The sequence below is a fragment of the Siphateles boraxobius genome, unplaced genomic scaffold, assembly GCF_051911475.1.
Source record: "Siphateles boraxobius isolate OS27281-9 unplaced genomic scaffold, OSU_SipBor_1 23, whole genome shotgun sequence".
Classification (NCBI taxonomy): domain Eukaryota; kingdom Metazoa; phylum Chordata; class Actinopteri; order Cypriniformes; family Leuciscidae; genus Siphateles; species Siphateles boraxobius.
In genome coordinates, this window is record NW_027508844.1 from 1,746,068 (window position 1) to 1,767,325 (window position 21,258).

The following is a 21,258-nucleotide window of genomic DNA, read 5'->3' on the forward strand; positions in this document are numbered from 1 at the left end:
ACGATGGTCAAAAACCTGCTTAGGGTATTGGTGTAAAGTTTGGCTTTTTCGTACGGATTCAAATCGGTGCGATGTAAAATATTTCTTATGGCACCGTCCAAATCGTTTTCCACAGTCTGTTGAATGTTCTCGCGTACATTCTCAGTTTTCATCTTATCCAGCTGATGCTGCGGGACTAAATACATCTTCTCAGCGTACTCCATCCTATCGATTGGCTATCAAGCTTGTCAGGAACGGGACGGCGACGCTTAATAAAGGTAAAAGGAAGCCGCCCTTTTGGTTGATGACTCGTTTCTTGGCCGCTATGCCAATTTTTTTATCGGCCACAAATTTGATTTCTGCTTTTCTCTTTTTCAGTTTTTGGTACTGCTGGCGATTGACCGGGATCGTGCCGTAGAGGATGTTTAGCGCCAATTCGCACAGCGATAAAATGAATTCGTCGGACACCGATTGTAAAATAACACGTCGTTGTTTAGGAGACGCTTTATGTAGCAGTTTTAACACCGGCAGATGTTTACAAAGTCTGGCGGACATGACGATTTATCACGTTCTTCTTTTTTTCGGGATATAAACCACTTGACGGTCGGACAGCAATCCTGTTCTGAGACGGTACTGCTCCGGAATTTTAGCTTTATAGTCTATCAATAGGTATCCGAAAGATCGGTTGACCGCGTCGTGATAACATTCCATAAAGTATTTTGTGTTTCCCGGGTACATTTGTCGTCCTAGCATCGCTACCTGATTGACGTCCCTGGGGTTTTTAAAAAAAATCATATAATTGGCGTTTAAGCTGATGGTTCGACTGGACTTACCCTGTGCAAATAAATTTTGCACTATATAGATGCTGCTGAGATTCCGATGGTGACAATATTGCGTAAATACGCGCTGGAGTTCCAGGTTGGCGCTAGCTTGCTGCATCAAATCATCCACGATGAGAAGATTTGTTTTATGAGTAAATCATCATCATTCAGACTCTCGGGTATTCCATGCACAAATTTAATGTCGTACAATTTCAGTACATCGTCGTACAAAGGCTGCCAGCAATCATACAACCATACAATGTTTTCAATTTTCTTGGAGATTATAGTCAAACCCTTTTCCAACAAAAGTTTTACAAAATAAGACTTTCCAGAATTGGACGGCCCACTTATAACACAACTAAATGGATGTTGAAGTCTGAAATCAAAATCGGAAACAACCTGAGACCCTCTGTGCATCACCTGATCAGTAGCCATAAGGAAGAGTGGTGAAATCGGGCAAAAGTCTGCGTTTATTATACACCACCTTGAACTTTTTAACGACTGATTTGTTGTGCAATGTGAGAGTCTTTTTATTCCTCACAATATTTTCGGTGTGAGCCAGGATGTGTTTGGCGCTATCCTGCGACGTCACATAACCGTCAACCAGACCAATCAGGGATTCCAGACGGATGGCTCTGGAGTTTTTTGCATTCAATGTTATACCCTTAGCTTTCATGCACGTCTTACCTTTGGCCGTCTTGTACCCATAAGATTTAGGCCCGCTCGTGCAAAAACACGTTATGAAGTCGCCGTCGTCTAGCTCGCTCGTCAGCTCCCCCAAATGATCCCCTAGAGGCGGTTCCCAGTCCCCCTCCCTAGACACAAAGACGACGGAGTCCGTATCTGAGTAAAGAAGCCGGTCGCCGAGTCTGTCCATCAATTCGTACAATTCCAGTCGTGCATGAGCCGTTGTAAACGCTCCTAGAAACACGTTAACGTTGTGTGCCTTACAAACATCGTCTTTGTCAGGTTTATGCTGAACGAGAGCTACGTCGTCCGAGACGAATGTGAAATAGGACAGTGTGTCGGTATTACCAAAAACGATTCTGGTGAAATCTTCGGGGTCGTTCACCAGAGTCGTTTGAGGCAGGTTCTGTCTTAACGAGAACCGACCCCAAAGCGAATTGAGAATCAATTTCGTGATTGCCCTCTGGGCGGCGTTGTACTTGATCTTTTCGGGGTCGAGTTGAACCCCCTCTTTTTCAAAATACTCAGGGATGTAAGTCTCTTTCTCAGCCTCCGTGACCACATTCGACGGATACCCTGACGCTTGTTGTTTCAAACGCAGAAACGTTTTGACATAATCGCCAAACAATGCGTCTGACCGCTGAGGAAAATGCCAAACCTCGTCTATCTTGGCTACCACATAACCCTTCTCGACGGCTTTTAAAAGCTCGATGCTGACCCAACAGCCCGACAGCGATCTTTCCTGATCCGTGTGGGTACAGGTTGAGGTCTGGTTTTGCTCGTGAGCGCAAGTTCTACATAACGGGAACATGAGTTTTCCTTCGCATCTGTAAGGGAGAACCGGGTGCAGTAATTTGCGGGGAGGGTACACGGTCGCTTTGATAAGGCCGAAATAATTTTCAATCGGTTCAAAATCTTTGAAAATGATTTGTGGATGATCGATCGGATAGCTTTTCCTAGCCTGGCAAAAGGGGTAGAGGCTGGTGAAATCGAGATACCTTATTTTTTCATCTTCGGTCACCTTGTGATAGAGTTTATAAGCGTTAGTTCGACCACCAACCAGAGCGTCTCGCGGTTTCAATCTCTCGGGGGCCGAATAATTGTCCATAAATTCTATCACGGAGGGATCGGTCTTTTTCATTTTGCTCCATTCGCATTCCCAAAGAACCTCGATTTGCAAACCGTACGCGTTCTGCAGAATTTCGACCTTATCGTCAAACTGTCTCCTGAGAACCCCGTAAGGTACTCGCGACAAGGGGTGTGTCTGATGGGGTTCAAAGCGACAGCAGTGTCCATGGTGTACACAACCATTGTATTCTAAGCCAAACCCGTTCTGTTCGTAGTAACCGTCTAAAAAGTACTTACCGAAGGATACTTCGCCATGGTTCAAGGCGTGGTGTAGGTCGACGTTTCGAGTCTTTTTGACATACTCCAGCCATTCTATTGAACCAGATGAATAGCATTTGCTCTGTCGGATGTACGCTTTGTTATGCGTGAGAGCCAGCGTATTTTTCTTAAGGAAATGTGTTTTGAAGATCCCCATCGCACAACTAGCGATCGTCGTAAAACTGAAAGGGTCAAGTTTGGTGCATTCGATGAACGACTGGCGATATTTCATACAACCTTCGCGTAATAACACAACGTCGTTAACGCCGTACTCGTACAGTTCTTTCTTAAAGTCAAAGAACTTACCCTCAACCGTGCTGTACCAGGCATCGAACTTTTGTTGGTCTTTATCCGACATGTTATCGTAGTTGTAAAACTTTTTGTCGGGGTAAGGTCCGAAATACTTCGCATTTTCCACTCTGTTGAAAAGATGTGGAAAGTAGCCTTTTTCAGTCGTCGTCAAGTCTAACGCAGCTGGCATTTTGGCTAGGGCAAACGGGGAAAAATGAATAACTGTCGAGGTATCGCTGCGCAAACGTTTCATCATACATAAGGATTAATTTACATCCCTGCATGATAACCTCGATGGCAATCCCAGCTTTGCAGAAATACTCCAGAATGAGAAAGGAGTCAAATCTGGAGGCGTAATGAGCAATGAAGCAGCAGCCTTCATATCGCGGCTGTCTGAAGCGCTTGATTAGCTTAGCTATACAGCCTGTACCGCGAGCTACAAATTTCTCCCCTTGGAACGTGATCGCGCAAACAAAATTAGCCACGTGCCTCCCATTTTCATAACGCGTTTCAAAATCGTAGAAAATGTATTTTTCGCAAAACTCCTTAGGCGCTAGGGGCTGTATGAAGCATTGGTGTTCTCCCTCGTCCACCAGAATTTCGCGACAATGGTCGCATTTGTCCGGAGCGCATACGTGTTTGGTTTTCTTGTTTCCCGGTTTAACCTGGTAGCGTCTGTTGCATAGTTTACAGTATTTTATAAGATCACAGGCGGGGTTTTCGTGACCCGGAGGTGGGTTTTTTTTATGCATTTCGAAGCAATAGCTCGATTTACAGTAACGCATGCAATCTAGACAGTGTATGGTCGTTTTAGGGTAGGTGTAACATTCTGAGTCGAAGCATACGTTACAGACGTGTTTGCATCGATGGTCTCTGCGACTGGTGTAACTTTTGTAACAAAATTCGCATACGTATTCCGAACCGATGAACCCTGTCAAACTCGTTATCATGTAGTAATGATCGTTATGGTGATAGAGGAACACCGTTTTCGGATGGGGTTCATCACAAGTTTTGTACGTTTCTAAGACAGCTGCGTTAGATCTGTGAAATACGACAATTTTAATGCCTAGAGCTCGTTCAAATGAGGCTATGTCGCTAAAAGCGATTGGATCTTGGATTGAGAAGCCTGCACTGTTTTGGATGGTGGTAGCCAGATTTTCTAACTCGGTCTCGGGTGTTGTGGGTTAAGAAAACGGGCGAGACAAATGGAGAAGCACAAATTATTCGAAATATTTTGTGGGGCAAAATAAACTGTTTTTTTTTCTTTTGATCACCTCACCAATGGCCAGATCCATAAGTTTACGTCGTTGACCCCCACCTCCTTGCCTGTTCATAACAACGGTAGCTTCTATCTCAACGGCCTGGTCCGATAATAACTGATCGTTGCTCTGTAAAACTTTTTCAATTTGGTCGTAAAGCAAATTGGGGTCATAATTATTTCCATCGGTTAAAACAGCGCTGATGGGTATTTGTAGACTGGAGGCTGACACGGTCAAATTAATCACGGGTACATCCCCACCAAAATCTCTAGCAAAAGTAACAATCCCGCTCAGTGTGTCGTGTAAGTAACGATGATAATCGGCCAGATCTGCAGAGTTGATGACTCTCAGATTCATGCTCCTTCTCAACGATACGCTATTGAAACGAGGTCGTGGTAAAACGTGATATCCGTTAACGAACCCACCCCGGCGAATCAACGCATCAATGTCGAGGGGACTTAATCGCTCATGTGTAGGAGGATTACCTTCGCGGAAAGTATTATCATCGTCGGTAGGATGTTCTACACTATCGTCGTCAGGATCTGGGGGTGGTTCGGCGGTATTTAACCCTGCACCGTGTTGTATGGGTGGGTCATAGAGATTCATATTTGGATTTACGGCTAATTCAAAAAGATCCAAATCAGCAGATTGGTGTGACGATTCTACATTAAGATACTGTTCTAAAGAATCTGGAAGCATACTTATCGTTTCAAGCTCATCCGGAGACAGTTCTGTGTCAGATTGGTCTGATTGACGAGCGTCTGTAAAGAAGTATTTTGATCCATCCATTTTTGAAATTCAGACTAACATCACAGAGTATAAAACAATCACAGAGTATAAAACGTGAGATATTACAAAATCATAGAGCATAGATAAAATAGCATAGTGTATACATGTAATATAATATGAGTATATAAAAGGAATATAAATCAAAGAGTATAAAATCAAAGAGTGTATATAACAATCAATACATGATCTAACGCGGTACAAAATGGATCGTGAGTAAACTATTAATTGTAGCAGACATCTCATCTATGAGGGTATGGAGAAGACGAAGCCTGAGCAGCATTTCACTATGGTGTTGCGTTGACATATGCTCGTTTATATCAGAATCCTCATCCATGATTAATCGGATAATATGGATGCGGTGAAATATTTCATCGCTCACATTCTGAAAAAAACGATCCTGAACATCGAATCTGCTATGTATCTCTGGCTGAAAGGATCGTAGCTCGTTACGTAAGGCATCTATTCTGCTACGGTTTTCTTCCTGCCTTGCAGAATTTGCATCAATTTTCCTGTTTATATCCGCATTCGCCTCACGAAACTCACTGCGAAATGCATCTATTGAATTAATGAGCTGGCGAATCAGAGGCTTATCGTTGGATGGTTCATCGACTGGTTGAGGGGTCAGCGCTACTTCTTCAACATCGATCTCTTCCGACGATTGGTGAAAATGAAATGGCGTCTGACCGGCGTTCGACGCTTCGCCACGCTCGCTCGTCCAAGAGCTCTGATCCCAAGCGTGGAGTTGAGCCACACCCCAGTCAGTCACATCGTCATCATCATCATCATGGATTCTATCCGAACCTGCTGTATGGAAATATAACAATCAATCATAATGGTATGACAAATTTGAGTTTAAATGTTAATACATGTAGATAGCCTCACCATTAAATAGCTCAGGACTAAATGGGGGTACAGAATAATTCGTTTTTCTAGTCTTTTTCTTTGGTTGGTCTAAAGCTGTGGGGGTAGGAACTATTTGATCTCCGACTATGTCTCGCCTATCTGTTACGACGATGGTGTCTTGTTCATTCTCGTCTTCAGTAAGGTCGACCACCGGGAATCCAGGCTGTGTGACGAATTGGATGAAATCTATAAAATAAATAAAACGTTAGATTTCCTTAAACGTAAAACATTACGCTGAAGGTGGATCTTGTTCTTACCATTGGCAGTGCTGTCTCCATCAAACCCATGCGTAGCCACTACGAATTAAAAATAAGTAAAACTTAAAATAAATTAAAATTAATAAATAAAGACGCATAAAAATTGGTACATTTAATTTATAAAGAATAGAAAATAAGTTCTCACATGAATTAATGGCATCAAAGGCGTTCCGCTCGACGTTTGAATCTGAGGGGGAAAAACATATTATGATTTGAAGCCGCCTGGTGGGGCCGTTTTATATGGTTGATGACGCGCACACACACACACACACACACACACACACACACACACACACACACACACACCTATAATTTACGAACTCCGGGATTGGTGGGGGCGCTATTTGCCTGTGAACTGGATGTTGTTTGAACTCCGGGACTGGTGGGGGCGCTATTTGCCTGTGAACTGGATGTTGTTTGAACTCCGGGCCTGTGGGGGCGCTATTTGTCTGTGAACTGGATGTTGTTTGAACTCATGGGCAACCATATCCATTCCATACCTGAATGTGACGCTTCAGAAAGTGTTTAAAACGATGATTATATGGTAAAATATATACCAGTATACCGTCAGAAGCATCAGCAATGTTTCTCTGAAACATATACAGACAAAAGCAAAATGATATAGCGCCCATAACAATGTGTGAGATCCGTTAGCAGCGTAGCACGAGATGCTAACCAACACACATGTTCTATCACCATGCCGCATGGTTAGCTATCCGAAAGATCGGTTTACTAAATTATAACGCTGTATATATCACCGTCTTTTCACATTAAAAGATAGCGCTGCATTATAACACACAAATAGCATTCATAGAATAGTGAAGTATGTTGCGGTAAGCCGACGGCTGATCCATGATTTTCATAATAAAAGCTTTTTCACATAAAAAGTTTCACATAAGCAGTACATCCGATGATAATCCATATTAATACACATAAGCATGGATATGCAGACTGATTTGGTTTAAAATCACCAATGGTCCATATTTTAAAAATCAAACTTTATGATAAATGAATGTGATGTTGCATATTATTAAAAATCATATCTACTGTTTTTCACCCTATGTGAAAACAATATTTAAATCACCGTAGCATAACCCCATTAGCATGGGTATGCAGACTGGTGTGATTTAAAAAACAAAACAAAAAAAACACCAATGTTCCATATTTTTAAATTTCAAACTTTTATGAATATAATCTTACTTATTTAAAAATCATATCTACTGTTTTTCACCATGTGAAAACAATATTTAAATCACCGTAGCATAACCCCATAAGCATGGGTATGCAGACTGGTGTGATTTAAAAAACAAAACAAAAAAAACACCAATGTTCCATATTTTTAAATTTCAAACTTTTATGAATATAATCTTACTTATTTAAAAATCATATCTACTGTTTTTCACCATGTGAAAACAATATTTAAATCACCGTAGCATAACCCCATAAGCATGGAAATAAAGACTGATGTGATTTTTTAAAATGTACATATGCAGACTGATATTTTTAAAATCATAGTTTATGATACTTAATATCTGTACCCAGATATTTTTAAAAATCATACTTTATTAATATAATTTTACATATTTAAAAATTCACATCTATTGTTTCACACCCTATGTGAAAAAAACAATCTTTAAAACACCATAGCATAAAAGAATTACAAAGAGAAAATACTCACTGTTTTGCATGTTGATGAGTTGAGCTGTGCAGTCTTGAAGTTTGGACAAGATATGGTTTGCCAGGGTTCGAGCCGTCATCTATATATATATATATACATTCTGAGATGCAGTGAAAATGTATGGGAAAGATATAACTATGTGTGTCCGCTAGATGGCGCGCGTGTTCTATGAATGGTACAGGCGAGTTCACAGAGAGGTCGTTCTCAGAGATCTATCCAACATTTGTCGCCGTATTTCACGGATAGAAGGTCAAAACTGTCACAAAAGAGACACTCCTCTCTTGAGATACGATTTTTTTTAATTGGAAAGCGTATCGGTAGGGTGAAGTGGCACGTACAGCGGTACCGGCTCCTTTGAGTCTTTTCTATACAGTTGTTGTTTTTCAGGATATGCTCGCGACCATAAATTAGTATGAATCGTGAAAACAACAGGTGCTAAAGACGGTCCATGGATACATCTCCCAGTGTTGCAAGCACACACACACTTAGCGCTTTGAGTGTCAACTTTAATCCAATTCTTCAGTACTCTGAAACGGTAAGCTGATTTTTATTTTTGTCATCGGTTCGTAAACTGCATGAAATACGTTATGATTTTATTTCTGATCATCCGTTCATACTGTATAGCTTCTTCAACAGTCTAAATGGAAGATGATTTTTATTTTTGGACTGCTATAATTGGAATATTATTTATTTACAATGAATGATGCAAGCATTTTATTTATATACTTTTAAATGAACAATGTTGTTCAACTTTAGTTACTGGGAGATATTTTCTCACTTTCACCCCCCAGCAGGGGGTGCAGGAATAGGGTGGTGTCTCACTCACAGACAGACGCACACACTTAGCGCGGAGACCATTGCTGTCATGCGCTGGTGTTTGAGAGACTGAGGGGAGGGAGGGTGTCATGAAACACACACGCACACACACATACACACACACACACACACACACACACACGCACACACACATACACACACACACACACACGCACACACACACACACACACACACACACACACACACACACACACACACACACACACACACACACACACACACACACACACACACACACATTCCTCCACCACTCTGAATCACAGAGTGTCAAAACACAGAGTGTTTAAAAACTTTAAACTTATTTAATCTGAAATGACTGCTTCAGTAGATTTTTAGTAAGATATTTATTTTTGTTTTGAAAAGATTTTTTATAATCATTTATATACTTTTTAAAAGATCAATGTGTTCAACTTTAGTTAGTGTGAAAATTGTAAATGACTAAATGTAAATTTTATAAATATTTCATTCATATACTTTTAAAGGAGCAGCATGCTTTTCAACTTTAGTGTGAGAGTATTAGAAAAACCTTTTCTCACTATCCCCATTTATATAGCGTGCTCAGGAATGCCAGGATATCGGATGACACGCACACACTCACAGACAGACGCACACACACACAGTGCGGAGACTGTCAACTTTAATCCAATTCTTCACCATAGTGAAACGGTAAGATGATTTTACTTTTGTAATTCTAATCTATTCTAATCTATATGCGACATTAGAAAAATTATTTTCTCACCCCGACACGGAGGGGATTTCCCACACCAAGAAGTTATTTCCCCCCGGGGTCAATAGGTCAAAATCAATGGGGCAAAGACAACTGGCAAAGACAACTGGCAACTTCATATATCATACAAAGGTCAATAGGGTAAAGACAACTGTCAACTTGATCGATCGATAGGTCAAAGGTTAATCCCTAAATTAAGCGACCTCCGGAACAACCCCTCCGGAAGGTCAAAGGTTAATCCCTACATCAAAGGACCTCCGGAACACCCCCCGGAAGGTCAAAGGTTAGCCCCGCCCACCTGTCAATCATAGGGTCATAAATCATTTTGACATAAGCCGAATGGTTATAACTACTAGTGTGACAGTCTGTAAATTCCACAAACAACAGAACAGAGGTCATTCGGCATGGCAGTCTGCCTACAGCTCCTTGGTACGATGGCCTTCACCTGTCTCAAAAGTAAGGGTTTTGTAGCATTTCTTTTTAAAATGCATCCACTTGTTTCCGCCCAGTTTTGAACTGAGGACATTTTGCGTGTAAAGCAAACGTGATAACCACTACACTACGGAAACTTGATTTGGACGGTACCCACCTAGTGTCATTCGGCATGGCAGTCTGCCTACAGCTCCTTGGTACGATGGCCTTCACCTGTCTTAAAAGTAAGGGTTTTGTAGCGAATTGCAGCATTTATATTTAACATGCCTCCACTTGTTTCCACCCAATTTTGAACTGAGGACCTTTCGCGTGTAAAGCGAACGTGATAACCACTACACTACGGAAACTTGGTTTGGATCTCATTCCCACCTCTTCTAGCGTACGCTTGTTCAAAAGCGACTGAAACTATAGACTGCCCAGTGTTTTTAACATGGCAAAAAGCTGCTAATTTTGTTGGCAGACCGAACATTTTATATTACTGTACAGGAAACCTCAATGTTCATTTGTTTTATTTTTGTCCTTTTCTAAAGAGATTAAACAACAAACATCCCTTCAAGTGTACTGACCTGCTCAACAGAAAATCGCATACGAAATATTTGCAAAAATCACCCACAGTTTCCGCCCAGTTTCGAACTGGGGACTTTTCGCGTGTGAGGCGAACGTGATAACCACTACATAACAAACACGTCTTCAGGTTGCAGACATAAATCTTTAGGTGCACGCTTATTAAAAAGCATATAAAGGAAATAAGCGCTGCACCCACCTAGCGTGCCAAAGAGTTTACATTTTACGTCAGAATCCAACCACTGTTTCTGCTCGGTTTCGAACCGAGGACCTTTCGCGTGTTAGGCGAATGTGATGACCACTACACTACAGAAACCTATTGTTGAGAGGGATGTGCTTTTTAGAAGATGGCTCCTTCCCATAATCTGCCCTGCAAGCAGTGTGAAAGTCTGTAAATTCCACAAACAACAGAACAGAGGTCATTCGGCACCCACCTAGTGTCATTCGGCATGGCAGTCTGCCTACAGCTCCTTGGTACGATGGCCTTCACCTGTCTCAAAAGTAAGGGTTTTGTAGCGAATTGCAGCATTTATATTTAAAATGCATCCACTTGTTTCCGCCCAGTTTTGAACTGAGGACCTTTCGCGTGTAAAGCAAACGTGATAACCACTACACTTCCGAAACTTGATTTGGACGTCAGTCCCACCGCTTCTAGGGTACGCTTGTTCAAAAGCGACTGAAACTATAGACTGCCCAGTGTTTTTAACATGGCAAAAAGCTTCTAATTTTGTTGGCATTTATATTTAAAATGCATCCACTTGTTTCCGCCCAGTTTTGAACTGAGGACCTTTTGCGTGTAAAGCAAACGTGATAACCACTACACTACGGAAACTTGATTTGGACGGCACCCACCTAGTGTCATTCGGCATGACAGTCTGCCTACAGCTCCTTGGTACGATGGCCTTCACCTGTCTTAAATGTAAGAGTTTTGTAGCGAATTGCAGCATTTATATTTAACATGCCTCCACTTGTTTCCACCCAATTTTGAACTGAGGACCTTTCGCGTGTAAAGCGAACGTGATAACCACTACACTACGGAAACTTGATTTGGACGGCACCCACCTAGTGTCTTTCGGCATGGCAGTCTGCCTACAGCTCCTTGGTACGATGGCCTTCACCTGTCTCAAAAGTAAGGGTTTTGTAGCATTTATATTTAAAATGAATCCACTTGTTTCCGCCCAGTTTCGAACTGAGGACCTTTTGCGTGTAAAGGAAACGTGATAACCACTACACTACGGAAACTTGATTTGGACGGCACCCACCTAGTGTCATTCGGCATGGCAGTCTGCCTACAGCTCCTTGGTACGATGGCCTTCACCTGTCTTAAAAGTAAGGGTTTTGTAGCGAATTGCAGCATTTATATTTAAAATGCCTCCACTTGTTTCCACCCAATTTTGAACTGAGGACTTTCGCGTGTAAAGCGAACGTGATAACCACTACACTACGGAAACTTGGTTTGGATCTCATTCCCACCTCTTCTAGCGTACGCTTGTTCAAAAGCGACTGAAACTATAGACTGCCCAGTGTTTTTAACATGGCAAAAAGCTGCTAATTTTGTTGGCAGACCGAACATTTTATATTACTGTACAGGAAACCTCAATGGTCATTTGTTTTATTTTTGTCCTTTTCTAAAGAGATTAAACAACAAACATCCCTGCAAGTGTACTGACCTGCTCAACAGAAAATCGCATACGAAATTTTTGCAAAAATCACCCACAGTTTCCGCCCAGTTATGAACTGGGGACTTTTCGCGTGTGAGGCGAACGTGATAACCACTACACTACAAACACGTCTTCAGGTTGCAGACATAAATCTTTAGGTGCACGCTTATTAAAAAGCATATAAAGGAAATGAGCGCTGCACCCACCTAGCGTGCCAAAGAGTTTACATTTTCTGTCAGAATCCAACCACTGTTTCTGCTCGGTTTCGAACCGAGGACCTTTCGCGTGTTAGGCGAATGTGATGACCACTAAACTACAGAAACCTATTGTTGAGAGGGATGTGCTTTTTAGAAGATGGCTCCTTCCCATAATCTGCCCTGCAAGCAGTGTGACAGTCTGTAAATTCCACAAACAACAGAACAGAGGTCATTCGGCACCCACCTAGTGGGTGCTTCTCATTTCTTATTTGTGCATCCTCGTTTCCTTTCCTCGCTTCCTTTCCTAGCGTCTCAGCTCCACCCCCTGTAGGTTTTGAGGGAAGGACGCAAGGAAAGAAAATGAGGACGGAGGAATCGAATGAAAGCTTTTTTTATTCATTGGAATACTTGATCACTCGCGCGTCACTTCATAGCGTCATCAGCAGCGCTCAAAGGATCTGCCCTTATGTTGTTGAAGTTTGTTTATTTAAGAAATTCATAATAAATGATAATAAAGCAAGATACCCTGTTGAAATATGTGTAATGTGTGGTTTATATAAACTGCAAAGGTAAAGTATACATTAAAACAGATTGTGATCGATGTGAAGGGGGAGGAGAATGTATACGCGCGTCACGTTTAGTCGATAAATCTCTTCCGCATAGGATACACCTGTGTATCCTCGCTCATGACTCCTCTGGAAGCCTCCTCACTCCTCGATCCTCGCCTCCTCGCGGTGCAATTAGAGAACTGAGATGTCCTTCAAGATGGCTGCGCTCGATCGGTTTCCGGGTCATAGGATGGAGGACAGAGGAACGAGGAGACGAGGAGGGATATTGCGAAGCACCCAGTGTCATTCGGCATGGCAGTCTGCCTACAGCTCCTTGATACGATGGCCTTCACCTGTCTTAAAAGTAAGGGTTTTGTAGCGATTTGCAGCATTTATATTTAACATGCCTCCACTTGTTTCCACCCAATTTTGAACTGAGGACCTTTCGCGTGTAAAGCGAACGTGATAACCACTACACTACGGAAACTTGGTCTGGATCTCATTCCCACCTCTTCTAGCGTACGCTTGTTCAAAAGCGACTGAAACTATAGACTGCCCAGTGTTTTTAACATGGCAAAAAGCTGCTAATTTTGTTGGCAGACCGAACATTTTATATTACTGTACAGGAAACCTCAATGGTCATTTGTTTTATTTTTGTCCTTTTCTAAAGAGATTAAACAACAAACATCCCTGCAAGTGTACTGACCTGCTCAACAGAAAATCGCATACGAAATTTTTGCAAAAATTACCCACAGTTTCCGCCCAGTTTCAAACTGGGGACTTTTCGCGTGGGAGGCGAACGTGATAACCACTACACTACAAACACGTCTTCAGGTTGCAGACCTAAATCTTTAGGCGCACGCTTATTAAAAAGCATATAAAGGAAATGAGCGCTGCACCCACCTAGTGTGGCAAAGAGTTTACATTTTCTGTCAGAATCCAACCACTGTTTCTGCTCGGTTTCGAACAGAGGACCTTTCGCGTGTTAGGCGAATGTGATGACCACTAAACTACAGAAACCTATTTGTGCTTTTTAGAAGATGGCTCGTTCCCATAATCTGCCCTGCAAGCAGTGTGACAGTCTTTAAATTCCACAAACAACAGAACAGAGGTCATTCGGCACCCACCTAGTGTCATTCGGCATGGCAGTCTGCCTACAGCTCCTTGTTACGATGGCCTTCACCTGTCTTAAAAGTAAGGGTTTTGAAGTGAATTGCAGCATTTATATTTAACATCCCTCCACTTGTTTCCACCCAATTTTGAACTGAGGACCTTTCGCTTGTAAAGCGAACGTGATAACCACTACACTACGGAAACTTGGTTTGGATCTCATTCCCACCTCTTCTAGCGCACGCTTGTTCAAAAGCGACTGAAACTATAGACTGCCCAGTGTTTTTAACATGGCAAAAAGCTGCTAATTTTGTTGGCAGACCGAACATTTTATATTACTTCACAGGAAACCTCAATGGTCATTTGTTTTATTTTTGTCCTTTTCTAAAGAGATTAAACCACAAACATCCCTGCAAGTGTACTGACCTGCTCAACAGAAAATCGCATACGAAATTTTTGCAAAAAACACTCACAGTTTCCGCCCAGTTTCGAACTGGGGACCTTTCGCGTGTGAGGCAAACGTGATAACCACTACACTACAAAAACAAGTCCTCAGTTTGCAGACATAAATCTTTAGTTGCACGCTTATTAAAAAGCATATAATGGAAATGAGCGCTGCTACCACCTAGTGTGGCAAACAGTTTAAATTTTCTGTCAGAATCCAACCACTGTTTCTACTCGGTTTCGAACCGAGGACCTTTCGCGTGTTAGGCGAACGTGATGACCACTACACTACAAAACCTATTGATGCGGTGCATATGCTTTTTAGAAGATGGCTCCTTCCCATAATCTGCTCTGCAAGCAGTGTGACAGTCTGTAAATTCCACAAACAACAGAACAGAGGTCATTCTGCATGGCAGTCTGCCTACAGCTCCTTGGTACGATGGCCTTCACCTGTCTCAAAAGTAAGGGTTTTGTAGCATTTATATTTAAAATGCATCCACTTGTTTAAGCCCAGTTTTGAACTGAGGACCTTTTGCGTGTAAAGCAAACGTGATAACCACTACACTACGGAAACTTAATTTGGACGGCACCCACCTAGTGTCATTCGGCATGGCAGTCTGCCTACAGCTCCTTGGTACGATGGCCTTCACCTGTCTTAAAAGTAAGGGTTTTGTAGCGAATTGCAGCATTTATATTTAACATGCCTCCACTTGTTTCCACCCAATTTTGAACTGAGGACCTTTCGCGTGTAAAGCGAACGTGATTACCACTACACTACGGAAACTTGGTTTGGATCTCATTCCCACCTCTTCTAGCGTACGCTTGTTCAAAAGCGACTGAAACTATAGACTGCCCAGTGTTTTTAACATGGCAAAAAGCTGCTAATTTTGTTGGCAGACCGAACATTTTATATTACTTCACAGGAAACCTCAATGGTCATTTGTTTTATTTTTGTCCTTTTTTAAAGAGATTAAACCACAAACATCCCTGCAAGTGTACTGACCTGCTCAACAGAAAATCGCATACGAAATTTTTGCAAAAAACACCCACAGTTTCCGCCCAGTTTCGAAAAGGGGACCTTTCGCGTGTGAGGCAAACGTGATAACCACTACACTATGGAAACAAGTCTTCAGGTTGCAGACATAAATCTTTAGGTGCACCCTTATTAAAAAGCATATAAAGGAAATGAGCGCTGCACCCACCTAGTGTGGCAAACAGTTAAAATTTTCTGTCAGAATCCAACCACTGTTTCTGCTCGGTTTCGAACCGAGGACCTTTCGCGTGTTAGGCGAACGTGATGACCTCTACACTACAGAAACCTATTGATGAGGTGCATGTGATTTTTAGAAGATGGCTCCTTCCCATAATCTGCTCTGCAAGCAGTGTGACAGTCTGTGAATTCCACAAACAACAGAACAGAGGTCATTCGGCATGGAAGTCTGCCTACAGCTCCTTGGTACGATGGCCTTCACCTGTCTCAAAAGTAAGGGTTTTGTAGCGAATTGGAGCATTAAATTTAAAATGCCTCCACTTGTTTCCGCCCAGTATTGAACTGAGGACCTTTCGCGTGTAAAGCGAACGTGATAACCACTACACTACGGAAACTTGATTTGGACGGTACCCACCTAGTGTCATTCGGCATGGCAGTCTGCCTACAGCTCCTTGGTACGATGGCCTTCACCTGTCTTAAAAGTAAGGGTTTTGTAGCGAATTGCAGCATTTATATTTAACATGCCTCCACTTGTTTCCACCCAATTTTGAACTGAGGACCTTTCGCGTGTAAAGCGAACGTGATAACCACTACACTACGGAAACTTGATTTGGATCTCATTCCCACCTCTTCTAGCGTACGCTTGTTCAAAAGCGACTGAAACTATAGACTGCCCAGTGTTTTTAACATGGCAAAAAGCTGCTAATTTTGTTGGCCGAACATTTTATATTACTGTACAGGAAACCTCAATGGTCATTTGTTTTATTTTTGTCCTTTTCTAAAGAGATTAAACAACAAACATCCCTGCAAGTGTACTGACCTGCTCAACAGAAAATCGCATACGAAATTTTTGCAAAAACCAAGCTTAGTTTCCGCCCAGTTTCGAACTGGGGACCTTTCGCGTGTGAGGCGAACATGATGAACACTACACTACAGAAACCTATTGATGAGGCACATGTGCTTTTTAGAAGATGGCTCCTTCCCATAATCTACTCTGCAAGCAGTGTGACAGTCTGTGAATTCCACAAACAACAGAACAGAGGTCATTCGGCATGGCAGTCTGCCTACAGCTCCTGGGTACGATGGCCTTCACCTGTCTTAAAAGTAAGGGTTTTGTATCGAATTGCAGCATTTATATTTAACATGCCTCCACTTGTTTCCGCCCAGTTTTGAACTGAAGACCTTTGCGTGTAAAGCGAACGTGATATCATGGCATATGCTTTTTAGAAGATGGCTCCTTCCCATAATCTGCTCTGCAAGCAGTGTGACAGTCTGTGAATTCCACAAACAACAGAACAGAGGTCATTCGGCATGGCAGTCTGCCTACAGCTCCTTGGTACGATGGCCTTCACAAGGGTTTTGTAGCGATTTGCAGCATTTATATTTAACATGCCTCCACTTGTTTCCACCCAGTTTTGAACTGAGGACCTGTCGCGTGTAAAGCGAACGTGATAACCACTACACTACGTAGTGCTGTACGCAGAGGTCATTCTGCATGGCAGTCTGCCTACAGCTCCTTGGTACGATGGCCTTCACCTGTCTCAAAAGTCATACCGATCTTTATGGGAGCTCCCTGGGCACAGCGCTATGGAGGGCCAGGATCGGAGTTGGGCTTGCACGATTGGAAGGCGCAGACGGAATATCTGGCCGGATTACAGGGACTGAGTGCATCACAGAAAGTACAGTTTGTGTTGGGGTCTTTGGAAGCAGAAGCCAAAAGAGAAGTTCTTGCTGCATCAGAAGCCACACGGGCTACCGCGAAAACTATCTTCGATTTCCTGTCCGGATTATATGGAGACTCTACCCCGGTGGCCACTCTTCGTGCCCAGTTCTTTAACTATCAACAGGGGCCTAAGCAGACTCTTCGGGCATACTCCTTGAAATTGTGGGAGCAGTTTGGCCGGCTGTTGGGTGAACTTCGTCGGGGTCGAGTCGAGGGCGGATCGATGGTGAGAGAGAGGTCTTATTCGGAGAAGGGGCGAGCTCCTGTGCGCCGCCCCCTACGTCCTGTGGGCCCCCGGTTCCAGTGGGATGACCAGGGAAGGCCCATCTGTATTAATTGTGGAGACCCGGGACACATCAGTCGTCAGTGTGGGCTCCGTCGGGGTTCTCAAGGGGGTTTTTAGTCCCACCGGCTACTGTGGGTCAAGTGGCCGGGACCCCTTTGTGTGACCCTCCTTCTGTTCCTGTTTTACGAGACGACAGGGTTGGGCGCTGTCCCACCGTGGAGGTTCAAGCTAACGGAGTCACGATAGATTGTCTGGTCGATACAGGTTCTCAAGTTACGTTATTTTCGGAGAGCCTGGCCCAGGAGTTGGTTGCAGATCATCGGCTCCAAGCAGTGGACGCTTCTAGTCTGACTTTACGGGGGCAAATGGTCTGGACATCCCTTACACTGGGTACATCGTGGTAGACTTTCTGGTCCAAGGGGTTCCCGTCCAACAGAAAGGGGTCGTTATCGTCCGAGATCATTGCTTGGGCATTCATCGAGCACTCCTAGGGATGAACGTTATACTGGATTGCTCGGAGGAATTGTTTCTGGGACGGCCAGCTCGGACTTCTCTGTCATCGGCGAAGCAGGACAGGGACCGGATTCTGGCCGATTGCCGAAGAGTGCACGTGGCTAGTCAAGTGAAGGAGAGAGAAGGCATCAGTCGAGTAGCCTGTCGGTACGCTTTGTCTGTCCCAGCCCAGAGCGAGACCGTGCTGTGGGTCCGAGTACCTGCAGGACCCTGTGGGACGGGTACCTGTGTCCTGGTAGAGCCCCATGAGGACTGTCAACCCATTGAAGTGGCTCACGGGCTGACGGCCATCCACCGTGGGCGAGTCTCAGTAAAGGTGCGGAATGCCAATCCCTACTCCGTGCTCCTTCGTCGACACCAACGTCTGGTTCGAGTTTCCTCGGTACGCTCTGCCCAGGTTCACAAGCATCAGTACGTCTGCTTCAGGCAGGTGAGCTCTGCGGTGGTGGAAGTCGCCGTCCGCCCAGTTGAGGCAGAACCAGGCTCTGTGGGAGGAGGGGTGCCGACCCATTTGATGGGAGAGTCCCTGAAGGGTGAAAATCTGGAGGAGGAACAGGTGTTACAGCTCCAGGAGCTCTTGAGAAAATGGCAACATGTGTTCTCGACCCACGAAGAAGACTATGGCTGCACAGGGGTAGTGAGGCATCAAATACCTACCGGTGAGGCGATGCCTAGCCAAGAGCGGTATCGTCCGGTGCCACCCACCCTCTATGCCGAGGTCCGCGCCCTGTTGAAAGGGATGCTGGAGGGAGGAATTGTTCGAGAGAGCAGTAGTCCCAGGGCGGCGCCAATTGTTCTGGTTCAGAAGAAAACGGGAGCTTGGAGGTTCTGCGTTGACTACCGCAAACTCAACAGTGTAACGAAGAAAGATACATTCCCGTTGCCACGGATTGAAGACTCACTCACCTGTCTCACACAAGCGGCGTGGTACTCCACATTGGACCTGGCGAGTGGATACTGGCAGGTGCAGGTAGACGACCGAGATAGAGAGAAGACAGCCTTCACCACCCCGTTTGGGTTATTTGAATGGGACCGGATGCGGTTCGGCCTGTGCAATGCTCCTGCGACCTTTCAGCGCTTGATGCAGCACTGTCTAGGGGGACAACTGGTCGACTCAACGCCGGTATACCTGGACGATGTGATCGTCTTCTCCCCTGACTTCCGCACTCACCTGCACCATCTAGGTGGGAGGAGGACCACCTAGGGAGGAGGAGGAACACAGGAAGTGTTCAGGGCCATGGAGAAATATGGGCTAAAGCTTAGGCCAGACAAATGCCAGTTATTGCGGAAGAAGGTACAGTTCTTGGGACATCGTGTCAGTGCTGCAGGGATATCCCCCGACCTGGAGAAGGTGGCGGCTGTCCAAGGGTGGGAGCCACCCCGGGCAGTGAGACAGGTGCGGTCGTTCCTGGGGTTCGTGGGATTTTGTCGACGCTTTATAAAAGGATTATCTGGGCTTGCTTGGCCATTGAACCAACTCCTTGCTGGTTCCGGACGTGCCCGTGGCAAAGGCTCCCCGTCAGTGCATTGGGATTCCACCTGTGAGACCACCTTACAGAACCTCAAGCAGGAACTTCTGAGGGCCCCTATCTTGGCCTACGCAGACTTCACCCAGCCGTTCCTTCTGTACACTGACGCCAGCAATGCAGGTTTGGGAGCCGTGTTGGCCCAAGAGCACCAAGGAGTGGAGAGAGTGATTGCATACGCAAGTCAAAGTTTACATCCCGCAGAGCGGAACGCGGCAAATTACAGTTCCTTCAAAATCGAACTACTGGCAATGAAGTGGGCCATGACGGAGAAGTTCAAAGATTACCTGTTGGGAGCCAAGGTGACGGTGATTACGGATAATAATCCATTAGTACACTTGCAGACCGCCAAGTTGGGGGCAGTAGAACAGCGTTGGGTGGCACAACTAGCAAATTATGATTAACAGCTTAAATACCGACCCGGCAGAGAACACGTAAATGCGGACGCCCTGTCCAGACTCCCAGTCATCCGGAGGGACAACCAAACACCCCTTTGTACCCCTGGCCCTGAAGACGAGTTGCTGATGGCAATGGTGGAAGCTCCCGGGACCCTGAGGGCTGTTCCGTCTAGTTGGGGGTGGGACCCCGGGCGGTGGAGAAGGCTGCAGCTGGGAGATGCAGACCTGTGTCAGGTTACGTTGTACCTTAGACAGGGATACATGCCGAGAGCAGAGGAAAGCGGGCTCAGACGGTGGGAGTACAACATCTCCTAAGGCAGTGGAAGAGGCTGCGACTTAGAGAAGGGGTAATCTGCCGTTCGATGCAAGATCCCCGAACACAGGAGACAGTACACCAGGTGGTGGTACCGGAGGGCCAAGTCTCGAGCTATTGACTGCATTCCACACCCATACTGGCCATCAGGGCCAAGAGAAGACGCTGTCTCTGCTGAGGAGGTATTTCTACTGGCCTAGGATGGAAAAGAAAGTTGAGGAGTTCGTTCAGAGTTGTCCACTGTGTACGTTGTTCAAACGCAGGAAGGAAGTCCGAGCCCCATTGGTCCCCCTGTGGCCCAAAGCACCTCTGCACATCATAGGAATCGATTTCCTGACTTTAGGTCGGCCGACGGATCGATTTCAAAATATCCTGGTGATGACTGACCTATTAACTAAATACGCCTAGGCCATCCCCACTGTAGATCAGACGACAGTTACCACAGCCAGCGCCCTTTGGAGGGCAGTGATACAACCTTTTGGCTCCCCAGAGACCCTACACTCAGACCAAGGTTCAAATTTTGAGTCCCGAGTGATCCAAGAGCTGAGCCACCTTTATGGGTGCCGGAAGACCCATACGACCTCATACCATCCTCAGGGTAACGGGGGTGCGAAAGGTTGAACCAGACCCTGTTGGGGTTATTGGGGACCCTAGAGAGTGAACAACAGGGCCAATGGGCCGAGAGTCTCCCCTCTCTGTTGCAAGCCTATAACAATAG

At 44.6% G+C, this 21,258-nt stretch overlaps 15 non-coding genes across 15 annotated transcripts; all 15 read right to left on the reverse strand.

Moving 5' to 3' along the window:
• Positions 1-10,111: 10,111 nt before the first annotated feature.
• Positions 10,112-10,184, reverse strand: trnav-uac (transfer RNA valine (anticodon UAC)). The gene has a single exon. It is a non-coding gene; the product is annotated as a tRNA-Val (tRNA).
• A 137-nt stretch (positions 10,185-10,321) lies between these two features.
• trnav-uac (transfer RNA valine (anticodon UAC)) lies at positions 10,322-10,394 on the reverse strand. The gene has a single exon. It is a non-coding gene; the product is annotated as a tRNA-Val (tRNA).
• Positions 10,395-10,854: 460 nt separating this feature from the next.
• Positions 10,855-10,927, reverse strand: trnav-aac (transfer RNA valine (anticodon AAC)). Its single transcript has one exon. It is a non-coding gene; the product is annotated as a tRNA-Val (tRNA).
• A 443-nt stretch (positions 10,928-11,370) lies between these two features.
• trnav-uac (transfer RNA valine (anticodon UAC)) lies at positions 11,371-11,443 on the reverse strand. Its single transcript has one exon. It is a non-coding gene; the product is annotated as a tRNA-Val (tRNA).
• Positions 11,444-11,580: 137 nt separating this feature from the next.
• trnav-uac (transfer RNA valine (anticodon UAC)) lies at positions 11,581-11,653 on the reverse strand. Its single transcript has one exon. It is a non-coding gene; the product is annotated as a tRNA-Val (tRNA).
• Positions 11,654-11,780: 127 nt separating this feature from the next.
• trnav-uac (transfer RNA valine (anticodon UAC)) lies at positions 11,781-11,853 on the reverse strand. The gene has a single exon. It is a non-coding gene; the product is annotated as a tRNA-Val (tRNA).
• Positions 11,854-12,522: 669 nt separating this feature from the next.
• On the reverse strand, positions 12,523-12,595 carry trnav-aac (transfer RNA valine (anticodon AAC)). The gene has a single exon. It is a non-coding gene; the product is annotated as a tRNA-Val (tRNA).
• Positions 12,596-13,431: 836 nt separating this feature from the next.
• Positions 13,432-13,504, reverse strand: trnav-uac (transfer RNA valine (anticodon UAC)). The gene has a single exon. It is a non-coding gene; the product is annotated as a tRNA-Val (tRNA).
• Positions 13,505-14,261: 757 nt separating this feature from the next.
• Positions 14,262-14,334, reverse strand: trnav-uac (transfer RNA valine (anticodon UAC)). Its single transcript has one exon. It is a non-coding gene; the product is annotated as a tRNA-Val (tRNA).
• A 266-nt stretch (positions 14,335-14,600) lies between these two features.
• Positions 14,601-14,673, reverse strand: trnav-cac (transfer RNA valine (anticodon CAC)). The gene has a single exon. It is a non-coding gene; the product is annotated as a tRNA-Val (tRNA).
• A 609-nt stretch (positions 14,674-15,282) lies between these two features.
• trnav-uac (transfer RNA valine (anticodon UAC)) lies at positions 15,283-15,355 on the reverse strand. Its single transcript has one exon. It is a non-coding gene; the product is annotated as a tRNA-Val (tRNA).
• Positions 15,356-15,817: 462 nt separating this feature from the next.
• Positions 15,818-15,890, reverse strand: trnav-aac (transfer RNA valine (anticodon AAC)). The gene has a single exon. It is a non-coding gene; the product is annotated as a tRNA-Val (tRNA).
• A 213-nt stretch (positions 15,891-16,103) lies between these two features.
• trnav-uac (transfer RNA valine (anticodon UAC)) lies at positions 16,104-16,176 on the reverse strand. Its single transcript has one exon. It is a non-coding gene; the product is annotated as a tRNA-Val (tRNA).
• Positions 16,177-16,313: 137 nt separating this feature from the next.
• Positions 16,314-16,386, reverse strand: trnav-uac (transfer RNA valine (anticodon UAC)). The gene has a single exon. It is a non-coding gene; the product is annotated as a tRNA-Val (tRNA).
• A 262-nt stretch (positions 16,387-16,648) lies between these two features.
• On the reverse strand, positions 16,649-16,721 carry trnav-cac (transfer RNA valine (anticodon CAC)). The gene has a single exon. It is a non-coding gene; the product is annotated as a tRNA-Val (tRNA).
• Between the last annotated feature and the right edge of the window lie 4,537 nt (positions 16,722-21,258).